General features: G+C 44.4%; 2 pseudogenes; one reads left to right on the top strand and one right to left on the bottom strand.

Annotated features, from left to right (window-relative positions):
- Positions 1-26,517, bottom strand: part of LOC115140370 (ryanodine receptor 3-like) — a 310,457-nt pseudogene that overhangs the window by 71,346 nt on the left and 212,594 nt on the right.
- LOC135574629 (uncharacterized protein PF3D7_1120000-like) lies at positions 20,721-21,494 on the top strand (annotated as a pseudogene).

Genomic DNA, 26,517 nt, shown 5'->3' on the forward strand with positions numbered 1-26,517 from the left:
AGGTCAGAGTCAAACCTCTGTATGGGGAAGACAGAGAAATGGCACTCAGACAGGCCATGGTAGTCTTGAACAGGTCAGAGTCAAACCTCTGTATGGGGAAGACAGAGAAATGGCACTCAGACAGGCCATGGTAGTCTTGAACAGGTCAGAGTCAAACCTCTGTATGGGGAAGACAGAGAAATGACACTCAGACAGGCCATGGTAGTCTTGAACAGGTCAGAGTCAAACCTCTGTATGGGGAAGACAGAGGGGAGACAACAGAGACAGGGGGGAGACAGTGGGTGAGGTAACAAACAGAGACAGTGGGTGAGGTAACCAACAGAGACAGGTGGAGACAGTGGATGAGGTAACAAACAGAGACAGGGGGAGACAGTGGGTGAGGTAACCAACAGAGACAGTGGATGAGGTAACAAACAGAGACAGGTGGAGACAGTGGATGAGGTAACCAACAGAGACAGTGGATGAGGTAACAAACAGAGACAGGGGGGAGACAGTGGGTGAGGTAACAAACAGAGACAGTGGATGAGGTAACAAACAGAGACAGGTGGAGACAGTGGATGAGGTAACAAACAGAGACAGGGGGAGACAGTGGGTGAGGTAACAAACAGACACAGGGGGGAGACAGTGGGTGAGGTAACAAACAGAGACAGTGGATGAGGTAACAAACAGAGACAGGTGGAGACAGTGGATGAGGTAACAAACAGAGACAGTGGATGAGGTAACCAACAGAGACAGGTGGAGACAGTGGGTGAGGTACCCAACAGAGACAGGGGGGAGACAGTGGGTGAGGTAACCAACAGAGACAGGGGGAGACAGTGGGTGAGGTACCCAACAGAGACAGGGGGAGACAGTGGGTGAGGTAACAAACAGAGACAGGTGGAGACAGTGGATAAGGTAACAAACAGACACAGGGGGGAGACAGTGGGTGAGGTAACAAACAGAGACAGTGGATGAGGTAACAAACAGAGACAGGTGGAGACAGTGGATGAGGTAACAAACAGAGACAGGTGGAGACAGTGGATGAGGTAACAAACAGAGACAGGTGGAGACAGTGGATGAGGTAACAAACAGAGACAGGTGGAGACAGTGGATGAGGTAACAAACAGAGACAGGTGGAGACAGTGGATGAGGTAACAAACAGAGACAGGGGGGGACAGTGGGTGAGGTACCCAACAGAGACAGGTGGAGACAGTGGATGAGGTAACAAACAGAGACAGGGGGAGACAGTGGGTGAGGTAACCAACAGAGACAGTGGATGAGGTAACAAACAGAGACAGGTGGAGACAGTGGATGAGGTAACAAACAGAGACAGGGGGAGACAGTGGGTGAGGTAACCAACAGAGACAGTGGATGAGGTAACAAACAGAGACAGGTGGAGACAGTGGATGAGGTAACAAACAGAGACAGGGGGAGACAGTGGGTGAGGTAACCAAAAGAGACAGTGGATGAGGTAACAAACAGAGACAGGGGGAGACAGTGGGTGAGGTAACAAACAGAGACAGTGGATGAGGTAACAAACAGAGACAGGGGGGAGACAGTGGGTGAGGTAACAAACAGAGACAGTGGGAGACAGTGGGTGAGGTAACCAACAGAGACAGTGGGTGAGGTAACCAACAGAGACAGTGGATGAGGTAACAAACAGAGACAGTGGGAGACAGTGGATGAGGTAACAAACAGAGACAGTGGGAGACAGTGGGTGAGGTAACAAACACAGACAGGGGGGAGACAGTGGGTGAGGTAACCAACAGAGACAGGTGGAGACAGTGGGTGAGGTAACAAACAGAGACAGTGGATGAGGTAACAAACAGAGACAGGGGGGAGACAGTGGGTGAGGTAACAAACAGAGACAGTGGGAGACAGTGGGTGAGGTAACCAACAGAGACAGTGGGTGAGGTAACCAACAGAGACAGTGGATGAGGTAACAAACAGAGACAGTGGGAGACAGTGGATGAGGTAACAAACAGAGACAGTGGGAGACAGTGGGTGAGGTAACAAACAGAGACAGGGGGGAGACAGTGGGTGAGGTAACCAACAGAGACAGGTGGAGACAGTGGGTGAGGTAACCAACAGAGACAGTGGGTGAGGTAACAAACAGAGACAGGGGGAGACAGTGGGTGAGGTAACAAACAGAGACAGTGGGTGAGGTAACCAACAGAGACAGAGTGGAGACAAACAGAGACAGAGTGGAGACAAACAGAGACAGAGTGGAGACAAACAGAGACAGGGGGAGACAGAGTGGAGACAAACAGAGACAGAGTGGAGACAAACAGAGACAGGGGGAGACAGAGTGGAGACAAACAGAGACAGGGGGAGACAAACAGAGACAGAGTGGAGACAAACAGAGACAGGAGGAGACAGACAGAGAGAGTGGAGACAAACAGAGACAGAGTGGAGACAAACAGAGACAGGAGGAGACAGACAGAGACAGAGTGGAGACAAACAGAGACAGAGTGGAGACAAACAGAGACAGAGTGGAGACAGAGTGGAGACAAACAGAGACAGAGTGGAGACAGAGTGGAGACAAGCAGAGACAGGGGGAGACAAACAGAGACAGGGGGAGACAGAGTGGAGACAAACAGAGACAGGGGGAGACAGAGTGGAGACAAACAGAGAGAGTGGAGACAAACAGAGACAGAGTGGAGACAAACAGAGACAGGAGGAGACAGACAGAGACAGAGTGGAGACAAACAGAGACAGAGTGGAGACAAACAGAGACAGAGTGGAGACAGAGTGGAGACAAACAGAGACAGAGTGGAGACAGAGTGGAGACAAGCAGAGACAGGGGGAGACAAACAGAGACAGGGGGAGACAGAGTGGAGACAAACAGAGACAGGGGGAGACAGAGTGGAGACAAACAGAGACAGGGGGAGACAAACAGAGACAGGGGGAGACAGAGTGGAGACAAACAGAGACAGAGTGGAGACAAACAGAGACAGGGGGAGACAGAGTGGAGACAAACAGAGACAGGGGGAGACAAACAGAGACAGAGTGGAGACAAACAGAGACAGGAGGAGACAGACAGAGACAGAGTGGAGACAAACAGAGACAGAGTGGAGACAAACAGAGAGAGTGGAGACAAACAGAGACAGAGTGGAGACAAACAGAGACAGAGTGGAGACAGAGTGGAGACAAACAGAGACAGAGTGGAGACAGAGTGGAGACAAGCAGAGACAGGGGGAGACAAACAGAGACAGGGGGAGACAGAGTGGAGACAAACAGAGACAGGGGGAGACAGAGTGGAGACAAACAGAGACAGGGGAGACAAACAGAGACAGGGGGAGACAGAGTGGAGACAAACAGAGACAGGGGGAGACAAACAGAGACAGAGTGGAGACAAACAGAGACAGAGTGGAGACAGAGTGGAGACAAACAGAGACAGAGTGGAGACAGAGTGGAGACAAGCAGAGACAGGGGGAGACAAACAGAGACAGAGTGGAGACAAACAGAGACAGAGTGGAGACAAACAGAGACAGAGTGGAGACAAACAGAGACAGAGTGGAGACAAACAGAGACAGGGGGATACAGAGTGGAGACAAACAGAGACAGAGTGGAGACAAACAGAGACAGAGTGGAGACAAACAGAGACAGGAGGAGACAGAGTGGAGACAAACAGAGACAGGGGAGACAGATTGGAGACAAACAGAGATAGAGTGGAGACAAACAGAGACAGAGTTGAGACAAACAGAGACAGAGTGGAGACAAACAGAGACAGGAGGAGACAGAGTGGATACAAACAGAGACAGAGTGGAGACAAACAGAAACAGGAGGAGACAGAGTGGAGACAAACAGAGATAGAGTGGATACAAACAGAGACAGGAGGAGACAGAGTGGAGACAAACAGAGACAGGGGGACACAAACAGAGACAGGGGGAGACAGAGTGGAGACAAACAGAGACAGAGTGGAGACAGAGTGGAGACAAACAGAGACAGGGGGAGACAGACAGAGACAGGGGGAGACAGAGTGGAGACAAACAGAGGGTTGAGGTAACAAACAGTCATTAGAAAGTCCCTCAGACTGTCTGTCACTTTCTCCCTTTCTTTTCTCTCTGTCTCGTTGTCAAATTAAATCAAACTTTATTTGTCATATGTGCCGAATACAGGTGTAGACCTTACCTTACTGCAGTTCAAGAAATAGAGTTAAGAAAATATTTACTAAATAAACTAAGTTACATAATAAAATGACATAACAATAAATAAACTATATACAGGGGGTACCGGTACCGAGTCAGTGTGTGGGGGTACAGGTTAGTTGAGGTCATTTGTACATGTAGGTGGGGGTGAAGTGACTGCATAGATAATAAACAGTGAGTAGCAGCAGTGTACAAAACAAAGGGGGGGGGTCAATGTAAATAGTGGCCATTCGATTAATTGTTCAGTCGTCTTATGACTTGGGGATAGAAGCTGTTAAGGAGCCTTTTGGTCCTAGACTTGGAGCTCCGGTACCGCTTGCCGTGCGGAAGCAGAGATAACAGTCTGTGACCTGGGTGACTGGAGTCTTTGACAATTTTTTTGGGCCTTCCTCTGACACCGCCTAGTATATAGGTCCTGACGTGAGTGCTACGGGGTGGTCGTCATTTAGGCAGGTTATCTTCACATTCTTGGGCACAGGGACTATGGTGGTCTGCTTGAAACATGTAGGTATTACAGATTTGGTCAGGGAGAGGTTGAAAATGTCAGTGAAGACTTGCCAGTTGATCTGTGCATGCTCTGAGTACATGCCCTGGTAATCCGTTTGGGCAAGCGGCCTTGTGAATGTTGACCTGTTTAAAGGTCTTACTCACATTGGCTACGGAGAGCGTGATCACACAGTTGTTTGGAACAGCTGGTGCTCTCACGCATGTTTCAGTGTTGTTTGCCTCGAAGCGAGCATAAAAGGCATTTGGCATTTAGCTCGTCTGGTAGCCTTGCGTCACTGGGCACCTCACGGCTGGGATTCCCTTTGTAGTCCGTAATAGTTTGCAAGCCCTGCCACATCCGACGAGTGTCAGAGCTGTTGTAGTAGGATTCAATCTTAGTCCTGTATTGACGCTTAGCCTGTTTGATGGTTTGTCTGAGGACATAGCTGGATTTCTATAAGTTTACAGATTAGTGTCTCTCTCCTTGAAAGCGGCATCTCTAGTGTTTAGTTCGGAGCGGCTGTTGCCTGTAATCTATGGCTTCTGGTTGGGATATGTACGTACGGTCACTGTGGTGACAACGTCGTCGATGCACTTATTGATGAAGACAATGCCATTGGATGAATCTCAGAACATATTCCAGTCTGTGCTAGCAAAACAGTCCTGTAGCGTAGTGTCCGAATCATCTGACCACTTCCGTATTGAGCGAGTCACTGGTTCTTCCAACTTTAGTTTTTGCTTGTAAGCAGGAATCAGGAGGATAGAATTATGGTCAGATTTGCCAGATGGAGGGCAGGGGAGAGCTTGGTACGCGTCTCTGTGTGTGGAGTAAAGGTGGTCTCAAGTTTTTTCTCCGGTTGCACATGTGACATGCTGGTAGAAATGAGGTAAAATGGATTTAAGTTTGCCTGCATTAAAGTCACCGGCCACTAGGAGTGCTGCCTCTGGATGAGCATTTTCTTGTTTGCTTATGGCCTTATACAGCTCGTTGAGTGCGGTCTTATTAATGCCAGCCTTGGTTTGTGGTAGTAAATAGACGGCTACGAATAATATAGATGAGAACTCTCTTGGTAGATAGTGTGGCCTACAGCTTATCATGAGGTACTCTACCTCAGGCGAGCAATACCTCAATACTTCTTTAAAATTAGACATTGCGCACCAGCAGTTATTGACAACAAGACACACACCCCCGTCCCTCGTCACGCTGATGCGTGGAAAACCCAGTCAGCTCTCTATTATCCATGTCATCGTGCTGCCACGACTCGGTGAAACATAAGATATTACAGTTTTTAATGTCCCATTGGTAGGATAGTCTCAACCATAGATCATCCAATTTATTCTCCAGTGATTGCACGTTGGCCAATAGAACCGATGGTAGTGGTGATTTACTCACTCGCCTCTGAATCCTCACAAGGCACCCTGACCTTCTCCCTCTGTATCTCTGCCTTTTCTTCACGAGAATGACAGGGATTTAGGCCTGGTCTCCGGAAAGCAGTATATCCTTTGCGTCGGACTCATTAAAGAAACATTATTTTTCAGTTCGAGGTGTGTAATCGCTGTTCTGATGTCCAGAAGCTCTTTTCGGTCATAAGAGACGGTAGCAGCAACTTTATGTACAAAATAAGTTATGAACAATGTGAAAAAACAAACAAAATAGCACAGTTGGTTAGGAGCCCGTAAAACAGCAGCCATCCCCTCCGGCGCCATAATATCCCCTGCTCTCTTAGACATGGGTAGTTGGGTCAAAAGAGGACATGCCTGCTCCTGCAGGGAGAGGGTGAGCATAACAAGGAAGAGAGAGAGAGAGAGAGAGAGAGAGAGAGAGAAAGAAAGAAAGAAAGAAAGAAAGAAAGAAAGAAAGAAAGAAAGAAAGAAAGAAAGAAAGAAAGAAAGAAAGAAAGAAAGAAAGAAAGAAAGAAAGAAAGACAGACAGACAGACAGACAGACAGACACAGAGACAGAAAGAGAGAGAGAGAAAAAAATATATATATATAGAGAGAGAGAAAGAAAGAAAGACAGACAGACAGACAGACAGACAGACAGACAGACAGACAGACAGACAGACAGACACAGAGACAGAAAGAGAGAGAGAAAAATATATATAGAGAGAGAGAGAGAGAAAGAAAGAAAGACAGACAGACAGACAGACAGACAGACAGACAGACAGACAGACAGACAGACAGACAGACAGACAGACAGACAGACAGACAGACAGACAGACAGAGGAGAAACACTGCAGAGCCAGAGAGCAGTGATCTGTCACATTCTCATAAATTATTCATATTTCAGCCACACTTTAGCTCTGTTCACAGTCTCTCTCTCTTCTGCTTCCTAGAGAGACACACTCAGACTCTGGTGATTAAAAAAACCTCAGTCATAATAAAAGCCTCAGTCAAACAGAACTTGAACCTGGAAACAGAAAAACAGTTACTGAAACTGGAAACAGACCAACAGTTACTGAACCTGGAAACAGAACAACAGTTACTGAACCTGGAAACAGAACAACAGTTACTGAACCTGGAAACAGAACAGTTACTGAACCTGGAAACAGAACAACAGTTACTGAACCTGGAAACAGAACAACAGTTACTGAACCTGGAAACAGAACAACAGTTACTGAACCTGGAAACAGAACAACAGTTACTGAACCTGGAAACAGAACAACAGTTACTGAACCTGGAAACAGAACAACAGTTACTGAACCTGGAAACAGAACAACAGTTACTGAACCTGGAAACAGAAAAACAGTTACTGAAACTGGAAACAGAACAACAGTTACTGAACCTGGAAACAGAACAACAGTTACTGAACCTGGAAACAGAACAACAGTTACTGAACCTGGAAACAGAACAACAGTTACTGAACCTGGAAACAGAACAACAGTTACTGAACCTGGAAACAGAACAACAGTTACTGAACCTGGAAACAGAACAACAGTTACTGAACCTGGAAACAGAACAACAGCAGGAACCTATTTGCCAGGATCCGGTAAATATCAGCCCGCGTCTGATATTGTAAGAATTGTTTTGGTTTGGGCTCAGGATTATAACTGATGTTTTTTTTAGATGTAAACCAGTCAGACATAGAGTCATGTACCGTAAGACTTTAAGCCTCCATTAGCATTATACAAAGTGCCTTCGGAAAGTATTCAGACTCCTTGACTTTTTCCACATTTTGTTATGTTATAGCTTTATTCTAAAATGTATTAAATAAATAAAAATCCTCAGCAATCTACACACAATACCCCATAATGACTGAATGCAAATGTATTAAAATTCTAAAACAGAAATACCTTATTTACATAAGTATTCAGACCCTTTGCTATGAGACTTTAAATTTAGCTCAGATGCATCCTGTTTCCATTGATTATCCTTGAGACAGTTCTACAACGTGATTGGAGTTCACCTGTAGTAAATTCAATTGATTGGACATGATTTGGAAAGGCACACACCTGTCTATATAAGGTCCCACAGTTGACAGTGCATGTCAGAGCAAAAACCAAGCCATGAGGTCGAAGGAATTGTCTGTAGACCTCCGAGACAGGATTGTGTCATGCCACAGATCTGGGGAAGGGTACCAAAACATTTCTGCAGCATTGATGGTCCCCAAGAACACAGTGGCACCCATCATTTTTACATGGAAGAAGTTTGGAACCACCAAGACTCTTCCCAGAGCTGGCCAGACGGATGCTACTCTTCAGGAAAAGGCACATGACAGTCCACTTGGAGTTTGCCAAAAGGCATCTATAGACTCTCAGACCATAAGAAACAAGATTATCTGGTCTGATGAAACCAAGATTGAACTATTGGCTTGAATGCCAAGAGTCACGTCTGGGGGAAACCTGACACCATCCCTACAGTGAAGCATGCTTGTGGCAGCATCATGCTTTGGGAATGATTTTCAGTGGCAGGAACTGGGAGACTAGTCAGGATCGAGGCAAAGATGAATGGAGCAAAGTACAGAGAGATCCTTGATGAAAACCTGCCCCAGAGTGCTCAGGACCTCTGACTAGGGTGAAGGTTCACCTTCCAACAGGACAACGACCCTAAGCACACAGCCAAGACAATGCAGCAGTGGCTTCGGGACAAGTCTCTGAATGTCCTTGAGTGGCCCAGCCAGAGCCCGGACTTGAACCCGATCTCTGGAGACACCTGAAAATAGCTGTGCAGCAAAGCTCCCCATCCAAGTTGACAGAGCTTGAGAGGATCTGCAGAGAAGAATGGGAGAAACTCCCCAAATACAGGTGTGTCAAGCTTGTAGAAGACTCAATGCTGTAATCTCTGCCATAGGTGATTCAACAAAGTACTGAGTAAGGGGTCTGAATACTTATGTAAATGTAATATTGCAGTTTTGAGGTATTGTGTGTAGATTTATGAAGGACAAAAAACAATTTAATCAATTTTAGAATAAGGCTGTAATGTAATTTTTTTGGGGAAAAAGTCAAGGGGTCTGAATACTTTCCCGAAGGCACTGTAAAAGCAGTCCTGAGGGAGAACGAAGGGTCTGTAGATTACACATAACAGTATCATCCATACCTTTGTTGAGAGCGAGTCGAATATTCCCCAGAATAGTTTTTTGGTGAGCAGCAGTTCTTCCTCTGAGGCCATGCCGGAGCTCCCCAGCCCCGAGGGAAGACAGTAGTACTTCCAGCTCTGCTCGTAGTGTTCAGTCAGCAGCTGGAGGAAACACAAAAGGAGAAGTCCGTATCCCGCTGCTGAAACCCTTCCAGGTAGTAGCTACTAGCGGAAAGTAAGATGATGAGAGGAAATTAAGATGAATCGTTTTGGTGGTGGGGGGTCAGAAGTTGGAGGAAATAAATTCTGAAAAGAGTTAACATATCCCCATCCCATTGATGCTAAATTCAGGTATTTGTACCCCTGTGTTCTTCCAAACTGTTGGAAGTCAAGTATTCACGTCAATATCCTATTAAGATTCTGTAAGTGAACGTACATGAAGGTAAAAGTCTGGTTCCTGTTTAAATTAATTTTCTATGTAAAGTATGTACTCGGAATGTACTTGTACCAGATACCGTGTTATCAGCTAGGAGTGAGACAGATGTGTCATCAGACAGAGGTCACACCTACAGTATATCAGCCCCCCCACCCAGGGGAAAGAGAGAGACAGGAAACTACAACTAGAAGAAACTGAGATGACGAGGGGAAGTGAAGACTTCTTGTTTATGTGAGCGGAGGGAGGGAGAGGAGGGAGAGAGGGAGGGAGAGGAGGAAGGGAAAGAGGGAGAGGAGGGAGAGGAGGGCGAGAGGGAGGAAGAGGAGGGAGGGAAAGAGGGAGAGGAGGGATAGAGGGAGGGAGAGGAGGGAGAGGAGGGAGGGAGAGAGGGAGAGGAGGGAGAGAGAGAGGAGGGAGAGGAGAGAGAGAGGGAGGGAGAGAGAGAGGGAGAGAGGGAGAGGAGGGAGAGAGGGAGGGAGAGGAGGGAGAGAGGGAGGGAGAGGAGGGAGGGAGAGGAGGGAGAGGAGGGAGAGAGGGAGGGAGAGGAGGGAGAGAGGGAGGGAGAGGAGGGAGGGAGAGGAGGGTGAGAGGGAGGGAGAGGAGGGAGAGAGGGAGGAAGAGGAGGAAGGGAGGGGAGGGAGAAAGGGAGGGAGGGAGAGGAGGGAGAGAGGGAGGGAGGGAGAGGAGGGAGAGGAGGGAGGGAGAGGAGGAAGGGAGGCTAGGGGTGTCAACCGAGCTGTTCTCACCCATAACAACAGGGGGGTGGGGGGGACTAGTGTTTACAGGCCCCTTACAGTACTCTGTGAGAATGGGTTCTTACCCTGAGTGGCATCCTGCAGTACTCTGTGAGAATGGGATCTTTCCCTGAGTGGCATCTTGCAGTACTCTTTGAGAATGGGATCTTACCCTGAGTGGCATCTTGCAGTACTCTGTGAGAATGGGATCTTACCCTGAGTGGCATCTTGTACTCTGTGAGAATGGGATCTTACCCTGACGGGCATCTTGTACTCTGTGAGAATGGGATCTTACCCTGAGTGGCATCTTGCAGTACTCTGTGAGCATGGGATCTTACCCTGAGTGGCATCTTGCAGTACTCTGTCAGCAGGGGAACATCGAACACCAGACGTCTCAGCAGCTGTTGCATCATGGAAGGGCGCAGATGTCTGTAGGGCAGCAGGGGGAAGAGAAACATGTGATTGACACATACAGTCAAATATGAGGATGTCTCAGTTTGGAATATAATACTCTGACTAGTAATTCTGGAAAACCAGTGAATTTTGTGAAAATTATTGGAATTTTGCAACCCTAGCTTTGACCTAAAGCTACCACAACTACATATTGGTCGACAACTGAAAACCCAATAGTTACAGGAGACTCCAGGGCATCAGCACGGCCTGAGAGGTTCATAACATGGTGTGAGTCTTTGTTAATACTTACTTGCAGATGGCAAGCAAACACTCCTCGATAGAGTCTCTCTGGGCCTTGGTGAGGGAGCGTCCCTTGGACAGCCGATAGATAGTGTGGAGGGTAGAGTCAATGAGCGCTGCGTAGTGCTCCGTGCCCGAGAACTGGTCAGCACACCTGGTCAGCAGGGGAAGCAGGGCCGAACCGATGTACCTGTTCATGGCCAGAGCGGTCTCTGTGGTGCTTAACACATCCTAGAGCCAAGGGACAGAATTACATGAATGAGAGCGGATAGACCAGTGGGCATCACCAACACTGGATTTCTTGACTCAAATCCTTTGAGTAGGGTTATTTATTGCTCAGTTTCTCCCTAAAGCATCAATACAGTGCCCACAAACTACTGGTTCTGGACATCTACAGGCGGTTATGTGTTCCAACCTACCAAGAACTCAGCTGGTTCAGCTTAACAACTAATCATTAGAGCTGGGCTGAAAGAAAAGCCTGCCAACCCAATAGCTTTCCAAGACCAACGGTTGGTGACTGACTGACCACTGTAAACAAACAACTAACCACCGTAAACAGCAACTAACCCATGTAAACAACAACAAACCACTGTAAACAACAACTAACCATTGTAAACAACTACTAAGCACTGTAAACAAACAACTAACCATTGTGAACAACTACAAACCATAGTAAACATTTACTAAGCAGCTTAAACAACTACTTAACCCCTATAAACAACAACTAACCCCTATAAACAACTACTAACCACTGTAAACAACAACAAACCACTGTAAACAACAACAAACCACTGTAAACAACAACTAACCACTGTAAACAACAACAAACAACTGTAAACAACAACTAACCACTGTAAACAACAACAAACCACTATAAACAACTACTAACCACTGTAAACAACTACTAACCACTGTAAACAACTACTAACCACTGTAAACAACAACAAACCACTGTAAACAACAACAAACCACTGTAAACAACAACTAACCACTGTAAACAACAACAAACAACTGTAAACAACAACTAACCACTGTAAACAACAACAAACCACTATAAACAACTACTAACCACTGTAAACAACCACTAACCACTGTAAACAACAACTACTAACCACTGTAAACAAAAACCACTAACCACTGTAAACAACAACTACTAACCACTGTAAACAACTACTAACCACTGTAAACAACAACTAACCACTGTAAACAAACAACTAACCACTGTAAACAACAACTAATCACTGTAAACAACAACCACTAACCACTGTAAACAACAACTAACCACTGTAAACAAACAACTAACCACTGTAAACAACAACTAACCACTGTAAACAACAACTAACCACTGTAAACAACAACTAACCACTGTAAACAACTACTAACCACTGTAAACAACAACTAACCACTGTAAACAACTACTAACCACTGTAAACAACAACAACGAACCATGGTAAACAACAACTAACCACTGTAAACAACAACTAACCACTGTAAACAACTACTAACCACTGTAAACAACAACAACTAATCACTGTAAAAACAGCCACTAACCACTGTAAACAACAACTACTAACCACTGTAAACAACAACTACTAACCACTGTAAACAACAACTACTAACCACTGTAAACAACTACTAACAACTGTAAACAACTACTAACCACTGTAAACAACAACTAATCACTGTAAACAACTACAAACCACTGTAAACTACAACTTACCACTGTAAACAAACAACTAACCACTGTAAACAACAACTAACCACTGTAAACAACAACAAACCACTGTAAACAACAACTAACCACTGTAAACAACAACTAACCACTGTACACTGTAAACAACAAATAACCACTGTAAACAACAACTAACCACTGTAAACAACTACTAACCACTGTAAACAACAACTAACCACTGTAAACAACTACTAACCACTGTAAACAACAACCAACCACTGTAAACAACAACTAACCACTGTAATCAACTACTAACCACTGTAAACAACAACAACTAATCACTGTAAACAACAACCACTAACCACTGTAAACAACAACAAACCATTGTAAACAACAACTACTAACCACTGTAAACAACAACTACTAACCACTGTAAACAACAACTACTAACCACTGTAAACAACAACTACTAACCACTGTAAACAACTACTAACCACTGTAAACAACTACAAATCACTGTAAACTACAACTTACCACTCTAACCAACAACTAACCACTGTAAACAACAACTACAAACCACTGTAAACAAACAACTAACCACTATAAAAAACTACTAACCACTGTAAACAACAGCTAACCACTCTAAACAACAACAAATCATTGTAAACAACAACTAATCACTGTAAACAACAACTACTAACCACTGTAAACAACAACTACTAACCACTGTAAACAATAACAAACCATTGTAAACAACTACTAACCACTGTAAACAACAACAACTAACCACTGTAAACAACAACAAACCACTGTAAACAACAACTAACCACTGTAAACAAACCACTAACCACTGTAAACAACAACTACTAACCACTGTAAACAACAACTACTAACCACTGTAAACAACAACTAACCACTGTAAACAACAACTACTAACCATTGTAAACAACTACTAACCACTGTAAACAACAACAACAAACCATTGTAAACAACTACTAACCACTGTAAACAACAACAACTAACCACTGTAAACAACAACCAACCACTGTAAACAACAACTAACCACTGTAATCAACTACTAACCACTGTAAACAACAACAAACCATTGTAAACAACAACTACTAACCACTGTAAACAACAACTACTAACCACTGTAAACAACAACTACTAACCACTGTAAACAACTACTAACCACTGCAAACAACTACTAACCTCTGTAAACAACTACAAACCACTGTAAACTGCAACTTACCACTGTAACCATCAACTAACCACTGTAAACAACAACTACAAACCACTGTAAACAAACAACTAACCACTATAAACAACTACTAACCACTGTAAACAACAGCTAACCACTCTAAACAATAAACAAACCATTGTAAACAACTACTAATCACTGTAAACAACAACTACTAACCACTGTAGACAACAACTACTAACCACTGTAAACAACAACAAACCATTGTAAACAACTACTAACCACTGTAAACAACAACTACTAACCACTGTAAACAACAACAACTACTAACCACTGTAAACAACAACTACTAACCACTGTAAACAATAACAAACCATTGTAAACAACTACTAACCACTGTAAACAACAACTACTAACCACTGTAAACAACTACTAACCACTGTAAACAACTACAAATCACTGTAAACTACAACTTACCACTCTAACCAACAACTAACCACTGTAAACAACAACTACAAACCACTGTAAACAAACAACTAACCACTATAAAAAATTACTAACCACTGTAAACAACAGCTAACCACTCTAAACAACAACAAACCATTGTAAACAACAACTAATCACTGTAAACAACAACTACTAACCACTGTAAACAACAACTACTAACCACTGTAAACAATAACAAACCATTGTAAACAACTACTAACCACTGTAAACAACAACAACTAACCACTGTAAACAACAACAAACCACTGTAAACAACAACTAACCACTGTAAACAAACCACTAACCACTGTAAACAACAACTACTAACCACTGTAAACAACAACTAACCACTGTAAACAACAACTACTAACCATTGTAAACAACTACTAACCACTGTAAACAACTACTAACCACTGTAAACAACTACTAACCACTGTAAACAACAACTAATCACTGTAAACAACAACTACTAACCACTGTAAACAACAACAACTAACCACTGTAAACAACAACTAACCACTGTAAACAACTACTATCCACTGTAAACAACAACAACTAATCACTGTAAACAACAACCACTAACCACTGTAAACAACAACTACTAACCACTGTAAACAACAACTACTAACCACTGTAAACAACAACTTCTAACCACTGTAAACAACTACTAACAACTGTAAACAACTACTAACCACTGTAAACAACAACTAATCACTGTAAACAACTACAAACCACTGTAAACTACAACTTACCACTGTAAACAAACAACTAACCACTGTAAACAACAACTAACCACTGTAAACAAACACAAACCACTGTAAACAACAACTAACCACTGTAAACAACAACTAACCACTGTACACTGTAAACAACAACTAACCACTGTAAACAACAACTAACCACTGTAAACAACTACTAACCACTGTAAACAACAACTAACCACTGTAAACAACTACTAACCACTGTAAACAACAACTAACCACTGTAAACAAACAACTAACCACTGTAAACAACAACTACTAACCACTGTAAACAACAACTACTAACCACTGTAAACAACAACTAACCACTGTAAACAACAACTACTAACCATTGTAAACAACTACTAACCACTGTAAACAACAACAACAAACCATTGTAAACAACTACTAACCACTGTAAACAACAACAACCAACCACTGTAAACAACAACTAACCACTGTAATCAACTACTAACCACTGTAAACAACAACAATTAATCACTGTAAACAACAACCACTAACCACTGTAAACAACAACAAACCATTGTAAACAACAACTACTAACCACTGTAAACAACAACTACTAACCACTGTAAACAACAACTACTAACCACTGTAAACAACAACTACTAACCACTGTAAACAACAACTACTAACCACTGTAAACAACTACTAACCACTGTAAACAACTACTAACCTCTGTAAACAACTACAAACCACTGTAAACTACAACTTACCACTGTAACCATCAACTAACCACTGTAAACAACAACTACAAACCACTGTAAACAAACAAGTAACCACTATAAACAACAACTAAACACTGTAAACAACAGCTAACCACTCTAAACAATAAACAAACCATTGTAAACAACTAATAATCACTGTAAACAACAACTACTAACCACTGTAGATAACAACTACTAACCACTGTAAACAACAACAAACCATTGTAAACAACTACTAACCACTGTAAACAACAACTACTAACCACTGTAAACAACAACAACTACTAACCACTGTAAACAACAACTACTAACCACTGTAAACAATAACAAATCATTGTAAACAACTACTAACCACTGTAAACAACAACAACTAACCACTGTAAACAACAACAAACCACTGTAAACAACTACTAACCATTGTAAACAACTACTAACCACTGTAAACAACAACTACTAACCACTGTAAACAACAACTACTAACCACTGTAAACAACAACTAACCACTGTAAACAACAACTACTAACCATTGTAAACAACTACTAACCACTGTAAACAACAACTACTAACCACTGTAAACAACAACAACTACTAACCACTGTAAACAACAACTACTAACCACTGTAAACAATAATAAACCATTGTAAACAACTACCAACCACTGTAAACAACAACAACTAACCACTGTAAACAACAACAACTAACCACTGTAAACAACAACAACTAACCACTGTAAACAACAACAAACCACTGTAAACAACTACTAACCATTGTAAACAACTACTAACCACTGTAAACAACAACTACTAACCACTGTAAACAACAACTAATCAATGTAAACAACAACTAATCACTGTAAACAAACAACTAACCACTGTAAACAACAACAACTAACCACTGTAAACAACAACAAACCACTGTAAACAACTACTAACCATTGTAAATAACTACTAACCACTACACAACAACTACTAACCACTGTAAACAACAACTACTAACCACTGTAAACAACAACTAATCACTGTAAACAACAACTAACCACTGTAAACAACAACTACTAACCACTGTAAACAACAACTACTAACCACTGTAAACAACAACTACTAACCACTGTAAACAACAACTAATCACTGTAAACAACAACTAATCACTGTAAACAAACAACTAATCACGGTAAACAAACAACTAACCACTGTAAACAACAACTACTAACCACTGTAAACAACAACTACTAACCACTGTAAACAACAACAACTAACCACTGTAAACAAACTACTAACCACTGTAAACAACAACAACTAATCACTGTAAACAACAACTACTAACCACTGTAAACAACAACTACTAACCACTGTAAACAACAACTAACCACTGTAAACAACAACTACTAACCACTGTAAACAACAACTACTAACCACTGTAAACAACAACTAATCACTGTAAACAACAACTAATCACTGTAAACAACAACTACTAACCACTGTAAACAACTACTAACCACTGTAAACAACAACTACTAACCACTGTAAACAACAACTAATCACTGTAAACAACAACTACTAACCACTGTAAACAACAACTAATCACTGTAAACAACAACTACTAACCACTGTAAATAACAACTAATCACTGTAAACAACAACTACTAACCACTGTAAACAACAACTACTAACCACTGTAAACAACAACTACTAACCACTGTAAACAACAACTACTAACCACTGTAAACAACAACTACTAACCACTGTAAACAACAACTAACCACTGTAAACAACTACTAACCACTGTAAACAACTACTAACCACTGTAAACAACAACTAATCACTGTAAACAACAACTACTAACCACTGTAAACAACAACTACTAACCACTGTAAACAAACAACTAACCACTGTAAACAAACAACTAACCACTGTAAACAACAACTACTAACCACTGTAAACAACAACAACTAACCATTGTAAACAACAACAACTAACCACTGTAAACAAACAACTAACCACTGTAAACAACAACTACTAACCACTGTAAACAACAACTACTAACCACTGTAAACAACAACTAATCACTGTAAACAACAACTAACCACTGTAAACAACAACTACTTAACCACTATAAACAACTACTAACCACTGTAAACAACAACTACTAACCACTGTAAACAACAACTAACCACTGTAAACAACAACTAATCACTGTAAACAACAACTACTAACCACTAAACAACAACAACTAACCACTGTAAACAACAACTACTAACCACTGTAAACAACAACTAACCACTGTAAACAAACAACTAACCACTGTAAACAACAACTACTAACCACTGTAAACAACAACTAACCACTGTAAACAAACAACTAACCACTGTAAACAACAACTACTAACCACTGTAAACAACTACTAACCACTATAAACAACTACTAACCACTGTAAACAGCAACTACTAACCACTGTAAACAACAACTAACCACTGTAAACAAACAACTAACCACTATAAACAACTATGAGAGAGAATCTCAGCGCGTGAAGTACACAACCATACATCAGGAGACTGTTTGGTTCCCCCTGTGAGTCAGATGATAACCCTGAGGCCACAGTGACCCCTAAGGCAGACTCTTTGGTTCCCTCTGTGAGTCAGATGATATCCCTGAGGCCACGGTGACCCCTATGGCAGAATGTTTGGTTCCCCCTGTGAGTCAGATGATATCCCTGAGGCCACGGTGACCCCTAAGGCAGACTGTTTGGTTCCCCCTGTGAGTCAGATGATATCCCTGAGGACACGGTGACCCCTAAGGCAGACTCTTTGGTTCCCGCTGTGAGTCAGATGATATCCCTGAGGTCACGGTGACCCCTAAGGCAGACTGTTTGGTTCCCCCTGTGAGTCAGATGATATCCCTGAGGCCACGGTGACCCCTATGGCAGACTGTTTGGTTCCCTCTGTGAGTCAGATGATATCCCTGAGGTCACGGTGACCCCTAAGGCAGACTGTTTGGTTCCCTCTGTGAGTCAGATGATATCCCTGAGGTCACGGTGACCCCTAAGGCAGACTGTTTGGTTCCCCCTGTGAGTTAGATTATATTCCTAAAGTAGACTGTTGTAGCAGGTATTGAGATAAATGGGGACTGTCAGCATCACTTTCTCTCTCCCTCTCCCAAAGGATTATGGGTAGATGCAATTACAGAGGTCCGTCCCATGGCGATGGTCTCCCATGGCTACAGCCTCTGTGCCATCATGGGGAATACTACTCCTCTCCCTCAGGACAAGACAGAGCTGGGATGAAAGCAGTTTTATCTCCCTCTTCAGAGGACGATGAGTAAAAAAGACCATGAGATCCAACAGACTTTTCTCAGATACACCAGAGAGAAGTTTGTTGTGGTGGATCCTCATTTAACTTGATTCACATGGAGAAACAGCAGTCGATATTTATCCAGTCAAAATAACAACTCATCAACTCTGTGATTGTTGTCAGTAGAGTATTTTGATAAACATTTTGTTACACATACAAGAAGTCAGTACACACTATGGGGAGAGGATTTAATTAATACATATATTGATTGATTGGTTGATTGATATATGAATGTTTGCTGTGTTTTCTCATTGACTGACTGACAGACCGACGACAGACCGAATGAAGGCTCACTCCTACTCACTCCTATTCAGTCACTGACTGACTGGTTCACTCACTGACTAACTGACTGACTGGTTCACTCACTGACTAACTGGTTCACTGACTCACTGACTGGTTCACTCACTGACTGACTGACTGACTGACTGGTTCACTCACTGACTAACTGGTTCACTGACTCACTGACTGGTTCACTCACTGACTAACTGACTGACTGGTTCACTCACTGACTAACTGGTTCACTGACTCACTGACTGGTTCACTCACTGACTGACTGACTGACTGGTTCACTCACTGACTAACTGGTTCACTCACTGACTAACTGGTTCACTGACTGACTGGCTGGCTGACTGAATGACTGACTGGTTCACTCACTGACTGGTTCACTGACTGACTGCCTGGCTGACTGACTGGCTGACTGACTGACTGGTTCACTGACTGACTGGCTGGCTGACTGGATGAGTGGTTCACAGACTGGCTGACTGACTGGTTCACTGACTGGCTGACTGACTAGTTCACTGACTGACTTGCTGGCTGGCTGACTGACTAGTTCACTGACTGACTTGCTGGCTGGCTGAATAGTTCACTGACGGACTTGCAGGCTGACTCACTGAATGACTGACTGCTACATTGATTGACTGTTTCACTGACTGGTTCACTGACTGACTGGCTGGCTGACTGACTGGTTCACTGAGTGACTGAGTGACTGACTCATTGACTGATTCACTGACTGGTTCACTGAGTGACTGACTCATTGACTGGCTCACTGACTGGTTTACTGACAGAAGGACTGATAGATTGATTTGTCTCTCCTACTCACCGTGTCCAGGGAGGCGGAAGCGCGGAGGTCAGGCAGGAAGCCCACCTCCAACAGGTGTAGCAGAAAGCTCTGGTCCTCCACACCGTACACACGGTCCAGAAACAACACCATGGGGGCCTTGTGGTCCGGACAGAAACTAGCCGACATGTCTGGCTCTGTCACACTACCGTCTGGGGGTGGAGGAGGAGGTAGAGGAGGAAGAGGAGGGGGTAGAGGAGGAGGTAGAGGAGGAGATAGAGGAGGAAGATGAGGAGGAGGTAGAGGAGGAGGAAGAGGATGAAGAGGAGGAGGTAGAGGAGAAAGAGGAGGTGGTAGAGGAAGTGGTAGAGAAGGAAGAGGAGGTGGTAGAGGATGAGATAGAGGAGGGGGTAGAGGAGGAGGTACAGGAGGAAGAGGAGGAGATAGAGGAGGAACAGGAGGTAGAGGAGAAGAGAGAGGAGGGGGTAGAGGAGGTGGTAGAGGAGGAAAAGATAGAGGAGGAAGAGGAGGTGGTAGAGGAGGAAGAGGAGGTGGTAGAGGATGAGATAGATGAGGGGGTAGAGGAGGTGGTACAGGAGGAAGAGGAGGAGATAGAGGAGGAAGAGGAGGGGTAGAGGAGGAGATAGAGGAGGAACAGGAGGTAGAGGAGGAGAGAGGGGAGGGGGTAGAGGAGGTTGTAGGGGGAGGAAGAGGAAGAGATAGAGGAGGTGGTAGAGGATGAGATAGAGGAGGAGGTAGAGGAGGAGGTAGAGGAGGGGTTAGAGGAGGAGGAAGATGAGGGGAGGAGGTAGAGGAGGAGGAAGGGTAGGTAGGAGGAGATAGAGGAGGAACAGGAGGTAGAGGAGGAGAGAGAGGAGGGGGTAGAGGAGGTTGTAGAGGAGGAAGAGGAAGAGATAGAGGAGGAAGAGGAGGTGGTAGAGGATGAGATAGAGGATGAGGAAGAGGAGGAGGTAGAGGAGGTAGAGGAGGGGGTAGAGGAGGAGGAAGATGAGGAGGAGGTAGAGGAGGAGGAAGGGTAGATAGAGGAGGAAGAGGAGGAGGAGGAAGGGGATGTAAAGGAGTTAGAGGAGGAAGAACAAGTATAAGAGGAGGAAAAGGAGGAGGAGGTAGAGGAGGAAGATGAAGAGATAGAGGAGGAAGAGGAGGTGGTAGAGGATGAGATAGAGGAGGAAGAGGAGGAGGTAGAGGAGGAGATAGAGCAGGTAGAGGAGGAGGTAGAGGAGGAGGAAGAGGAAGATGAGGAGGAGGTAGAGGAGGAGGAGGTAAAGGAGGAGGAGGTAGAGGAGGAGGAAGAGGAGGGGGTAGAGGAGGAGGAAGATGAGGAGGAGGTAGAGGAGGAGGAGGAGGAAGAGGAGGAAGAGGAGGGGGTAAAGGAGGAGGAAGATGAGGAGGAGGTAGAGGAGGAGGAAGGGTAGGTAGAGGAGGAAGAGGAAGGGGATGTAAAGGAGTTAGAGGAGGAAGAGGAGGTGGTAGAGGATGAGATAGAGGAGGAAGAGGAGGAGGTAGAGGAGGAGATAGAGCAGGTAGAGGAGGAGGTAGAGGAGGAGGTAAAGGAGGAAGAGGAGGGGGTAGAGGAGGAGGAGGTAGAGGAGGATGAAGGGTAGGTAGAGGAGGAAGAGGAAGGGGATGTAAAGGAGTTAGAGGAGGAAGAACAAGTATGAGAGGAGGAAGAGGAGGAGGAGGAAGGGGATGTAAATTAGTTAGAGGAGGACGAGCAAGTATAAGAGGAGGAAGAGGAGGTGGATAATGATGAAGAGGTAGAGGAGGGGGAAGAGGAGGTAGAGAATGAGGAGGCAACAAAAAATAAACCGATTTATAGAAAAGGTGAGAGGGAGTTTAGTCGTTCCACTAACACAGCATGGTGTAAATGGAAAGATAAGAAAGGAGAAGTGTAGAGCTCAATAAGGTTTCACATAGAATGATCTGTAACATATCTACCAGGTTTAATACGCGATGGGGAAGAGAAACAAGTTATCTGGAAACGCTGAGTGTGTGGAGAGCAGACTAGGACAAGCAGAGAGAAGTCATTGGAAAAAAGACATTTACAGTGTAATGAAGGATCTCTTGGGAGAATACTTCACTGTGGGAAACAGATTATATGAAGGGAGAGAGGTGGCAGAAGAAGTTTACTCAAGTAAGAGAGATACTGTATGCTTTATCATTAGAATTTATCATGAAGAAAATTGAAAATGGGAAAGGTTGATTGGATTTTTGCCAAAGAAGTCTATAGTTACTTCTCCACTACAAACACATTTTCCGTGCTGCGACTTCATATACTATAACCAAACATGACAACTATTAGATAAAGTACAAATTGGTTTAGCGAAGACCTTGCAGTCTGCAGTATTTCTTTTTCAGTGGAAACATGGACCGAGAAATGGTTAGAGACCTACTCCTCAAGGTGAAAGCAGACAACCCAATCAGGAAAATGTAAGAGCCTTTACCTCATACGGCTGACAGATTTCTGTTGTAGCCCAAGATGTGGCTGTGAGTGGAATAGGATATAAAAGCCCAGGCACCACCAGATCAACCTTCTACTACAGTGTAACATGTGTTTACCATTAAAACACAGCAGGGTCTTGCTGACTAGAAACACATTGTTTCCATGCTTCTTCACCATTCTTAATCAGTAATGTTTCCGAACAACTCATTCAAATATCAACCAAAATGTTTCCGAACCAAAATGTTAGTATAAAAATGTTTCCAAACCAAAATGTTAGTATAAAAATGTTTTGATACAACCAGTACATGTTAAAATAGGACATTAATCTGAGCTCTTTAGTCATTGAGTCCTACCTTTATTGACAATGGGCATCTTGAGTGGTATACTGATGATGCCCACCAGGTCTGTGGTAGGAACCAGGGAGCGCAGGATGGCCCGGATACGCAATGCCTCACCTTTACCCTTGTTGATCAACTGAGAGAGAGGGGGAGAGAGGGGGAGGAGGAGAGGAAGAATGATGGGAGAGAGGGATAGGGAGGAGGAGAGGAAGAAGGACGGGAGAGAGGGGAGGGATAGGGAGAGAGATAGAGAGGGAGAGAGGGAGGGAGAGAGAGAGGGAGGGATAGGGAGGGAGATAGGAAGAGCGAGGGAGAGAGGGATAGGGAGAGAGGGATAGGGGAGGGAGGGATAGGGAGAGAGATAGGGAGGGATAGGGAGAGAGGGATAGGGAGAGGGAGGGATAGGGAGAGGGAGGGATAGGGAGAGAGGGGAGGGATAGGGAGAAAGATAGGGAGGGAGGGAGAGAGAGAGGGAGGGATAGGGAGAGAGAGATAGGAAGAGGGAGGGATAGTGAGAGAGATAGGGAGGGAGGGAGATAGGAAGAGAGCGAGAGAGAGAGAGAGAGAGAGAGAGAGAGAGAGAGAGAGAGAGAGAGAGAGAGGGAAGGATAGGGAGAGAGGGATAGGGAGAGGGAGGGATAGGGAGAGAGATAGGGAGGGAGGGAGGGAGGAGATAGGAAGAGAGAGAGAGAGAGAGAGAGAGAGAGAGAGAGAGGGGGGGATAGGGAGAGGGAGGGATAGGGAGAGATATAGGAAGGGAGGGAGGGATAGTGAGAGAGGGAAGGATTGGGAGAGAGAGAGGGAGAGAGAGGGGGAGGGATAGGGAGGGAGGGGAGGGAGGGATAGGGAGGGAGGGAAGGAGGGATAGGGAGAGAGATAGGGAGTGAGAGAGAGCGAGCGAGCGCGAGCGAATGAGCGAGAGAGAGAGAGAGAGAGAGAGAGAGAGAGCAGCACAGTGCATGGAGGACTGTGAACGGAGCTGAAGTGTATCTGATAATAGGTTGATGATGGATCTGGGGGGTGAGGGCAGCATGCCAAACAGACAGAAGACAGGAGAAAGACGAGGCACTGATCTAACTTCTGCAGCTGTGAAGAAACCATAAACTTGCTCAGGGTCACCAGAAACATTAACCCTCACACATCGTTGGTCCAATAACTCAGGACATGTTTGGACAGTTGTTTCTTTTTTTTCCGTTGACCTTGATGTTGTTTCTCAAGATTGTATCTCAATGAGACTATCATCAATAAACAGAGGTTTGATAATAACAAATAAAGAATAAAAGGTGTTGTCACTCACGTGCATCTCAGGGGCGCAGCGTCCCAGCAGGTCAATAAGGGCAGAGTAAAAGGACATGATGGCGTTTCCTGTGTGGGCAACCTCTTCCTCCTCATCCTCACCAGACCTAGGACACAGATAAACAAGTCCCTTCTAATGAGTTGAAAGGTCATCTCTAGATGTATGGCTAAATTCCTCCCTAACTGAATTAATAAAGCTCATGGTATTAAAAAGCTCCATAGCAGATTGTCATGTTCCACTTCCACCACCTCTACATCTGCATTTATTGTAAAGGAATTGAATTGAAGCTCAACCTTGAATTGAAGCTCAACCTTGAAAGTAAAGCTCAACCTTGAATTGAAGCTCCACTTTGAATTGAAGCTCAACCTTGAATTTGAATCTCAACCTTGAATTGAAGCTCAACCTTGAATTGAAGCTCAACCTTGAATTGAAGCTCAACCTTGAATTGAAGCTCAACCTTGAATTTGAATCTCAACCTTGAATTGAAGCTCAACCTTGAATTGAAGCTCAACTTTGAATTGAAGCTCAACCTTGAATTGAAGCTCAACCTTGAATTGAAGCTCAACCTTGAATTGAAGCTCAACCTTGAATTGAAGCTCAACCTTGAATTTGAATCTCAACCTTGAATTGAAGCTCAACCTTGAATTGAAGCTCAACCTTGAATTGAAGCTAAACCTGTCACGACTTCCGCCAAAGTTGGTCCCTCTCCTTGTTCGGCGGCGGTCGACGTCACCGGTCTTCTAGCCATCGCCAATCCACCTTTCATTTCCCATTTGTTTTGTCTTGTCTTCCCACACACCTGGTTTCAATTCCATCATTACATGTTGTGTATTTAACCCTCTGTTCCCCCCATGTCCTTGTCCAGAATTGTTTATTGTAGTGTTTGTGCACGTTATGCTGGTGTTTAACGGGTTTTGTTTTACCCATTGATTTATGGTTCTGTTTACGGTGGTTTTGTTTATTAAGCTGCGCCATTGGAAATCATTTTTTTCTCTCCTGCGCCTGACTTCTCTGCCGCCAGTACGCACCACCTACACAACCTTGAATTGTCTTCCATATTCCTTCCACTACTCAATGATCCTATGTTAATTAAAGGTGTAATGTAATGTGTCATCTCATGGTGAGTGATTGAGAGATTGAATTACCCAGAAGGTTCTCCATTGGCTGTACAGGGCAGGTCCAGAGCAGGGTCCTCAGATATCTTAATGGCTTCCAGCATGGCCGCCAGCAGACCGTTGCCTCCCTCTCCTCTCAGAGCGGGACCAAAACACTCGGGACGCCTGATCAGCAGCTTCACCACCGTGTTAGAGTTCTCCTCTACACTCTCACCTGCAGGGAGAGAGGGATGGAGGGGAAAGGAATCAGGGAGGGATGGATGTGGGGGGTGAAGGAGCCAGGGAGGGGGAGGGAGGGGTGGAGAAAGGAGGAGAGCGGCAAATAGGAAAAAAGGAAGGGAGAGAGGTAGGGAGAGAGGAAGGGAGAGAGGAAGGGATAGAGGCAGGGATTGAGGTAGGGAGAGAGGTAGGGAGAGAGGAAGGGAGAGAGGAAGGGAGAGAGGCAGGGATAGAGGTAGGGATAGAGGCAGGGATTGAGGTAGGGAGAGAGGTAGGGAGAGAGGAAGGGAGAAAGGTAGGTAGAGAGGTAGGGAGAGAGGTAGGGAGAGAGGTAGGGAGAGAGGAAGGGAGAGAGGAAGGGAGAGAGGTAGGGAGAGAGGAAGGAGAGAGGAAGGGAGAAAGGTAGGTAGAGAGGAAGGGAGAGAGGTAGGGAGAGAGGTAGGGAGAGAGGAAGGGAGAAAGGTAGGTAGAGAGGAAGGGAGAGAGGAAGGGAGAGAGGCAGGGAGAGAGGAAGGGAGAGAGGCAGGGAGAGAGGAAGGGAGAGAGGTAGGGAGAGAGGTAGGGAGAGAGGTAGGGATTGGGAGAGATTCATTACTAATTTACATTGTATAAGATTAAACAGCCAATCCACCACCAATGGTTTATCCACTTCATCCTCAGAGAGTAACTGGACTTAAAATATCTCTCTCTCTCTGGCCCTCTCCCTCTTTATCTCCAGCTCTCTCCCTTTCTGTCTCTCTGCCCCCCTCTCTTTATCTCTATCTCTCTACCTTTCTCTCTCTCTGGCCCTCTCCCTCTTTATCTCTATCTCTCTCCCTTTCTGTCTCTCTGCCCCCCATCTTTCTCTATCTCTCTCCCTTT

Source organism: Oncorhynchus nerka, linkage group LG13 (assembly GCF_034236695.1).
Source record: "Oncorhynchus nerka isolate Pitt River linkage group LG13, Oner_Uvic_2.0, whole genome shotgun sequence".
Taxonomy (NCBI): domain Eukaryota; kingdom Metazoa; phylum Chordata; class Actinopteri; order Salmoniformes; family Salmonidae; genus Oncorhynchus; species Oncorhynchus nerka.